The sequence below is a fragment of the Oratosquilla oratoria genome, chromosome 3 (assembly GCF_046742065.1).
Source record: "Oratosquilla oratoria isolate Oo_2021 chromosome 3, ASM4674206v1, whole genome shotgun sequence".
In the NCBI taxonomy this organism is placed as follows: Eukaryota; Metazoa; Arthropoda; class Malacostraca; order Stomatopoda; family Squillidae; genus Oratosquilla; species Oratosquilla oratoria.
The window spans coordinates 74,597,406-74,599,148 of record NC_134779.1 but is presented as its reverse complement, the minus strand read 5'-3'; positions in this window follow the sequence as shown (position 1 = coordinate 74,599,148).

Below are 1,743 nucleotides of genomic sequence, written 5' to 3'. Positions count from 1 at the left end.
TCATTTTATCGGTAAAGGGCAAATGCTCTTTTGTAATCATCATGGCTAGTTATTTATGGACGAGGTAATCATTCTTACCTCGCTTGAGTAATTGGTACCCACTGGCAGTCATTGGAAATTGAACCAGGAGTATCGTATTGATGAGGTTGAGACAATACCGAACATACCACAGTGGCTTTCTAATAGATGAGTAATCTCTTTTTCATTCGATCATAGGCCAGAGAATTGTTGCTAGGAGCCGAACTGTGGGTTTTGTACTAAAAACGCGGATATGAGACCACGCGGATCATCAACATAAGAATAGAACCTCCTCAGATCTCGATCTTGTCAAAAGACTGGAGACGTTTTCAGCTATTTTGTCACATCACCCTCTCCCCGTTTTCCAATAACGTTAAAACCTGCGGACTCATGTAAGAACGTAGGTCTTGTTATCAATGTAGATAACAGGTATATGAGGTCAAGTTTATGTCAAAAGCGCTATATTGTTATACATTTTGAGTTGCATATATAAAACGGAAGACATCAGTTATTATATATATATATATATGCATATATATATATATATATATGTGTGTGTGTGTGTGTGTGTGTGTGTGTGTGTATATGTATATATGTATATATATATATATATATATTTATTTATTTATTTATTTGTTTATTTATTTATTTATTTATTTATTCATTTATTCATTTATTCATTTATTCATTTATTTTATTTTATTTTATTTTATTTTATTTTATTTTATTTTATTTTTTTCTCTTAGATTGCCTAAAGAAACTGGAATTTCATCATGGGTCCCGGTAATCAGCTAGTAGTCGTTAGGAATCAAATCGTGGACTTTGAAATCAAGGGGCAGGACACGTACCGAGCATCCCACAATGGTTTCCGAACAGATAAACAGGAACCCTGTTCCCCTTTAGACTTTATCACAAGGCTTTGGAGAGGATATATTCGCGTCATGCTCTCTGCATGGCAAAGAGATTCTCCCGTAATTTTTTTTAAATTCTATTTTATTTTTCCTTCGGCGGGAATTCAATGCACTACCTCTCCACCGCCACCACCACCCTCCACCCCCCATCAACACCCCCCCCACCCCCCACCCCTACCCCCACACGAGACCGCGTCTGCACTTGGGTACCTGACAAGCGATTTGCATGAGATCTATGGAAATTCCTGCATGACGAAGAACTTTTCACATTCATTCACCTCGGAGCGTGTGTGCAGGAGGGCGCAGAATTAGGCCAAGTAAGTGGTATTCACGTGCTTTTTCTTTCCTTCGCTAGCTTAAAGCGAGTATTAAGTTTTGTATTTCGCCGTTTTCGAATAGATTTAGTCATTAGCACTGAAGAGAAGATGGGAGGCTTACGAGAGGAGAGAGAAGAAAACGAGGATGGCAAGGAGGAAAGAGAAAGAACAAAGGAAAAATAGGAGGAAGACTCTCTCTCTCTCTCTCTCTCTCTCTCTCTCTCTCTCTCTCTCTCTCTCTCTCTCTCTCTCTCTCTCTCTCTCTCTCTCTCTCTCTCTCTCATTCTCCCTTTCTCTCTTTCTGTTTTTCTTTCTCTTTCTCTTTCTCTTTCTCTTTCTCTTTCTCCTTCTCTTTCTCTTTCTCTTTCACTTTCTTTTTTCTTCTCTTTCTCCTTTGTTCTCTTTCTCTTTCTCTTTCTCTCTCTCTCTTCTCTTTTCTCTTTTCTTCTTTTTCTCTTTCTCTTTTCTCTTTTCTCTCCTCTCTCTCCTCTCTCTCC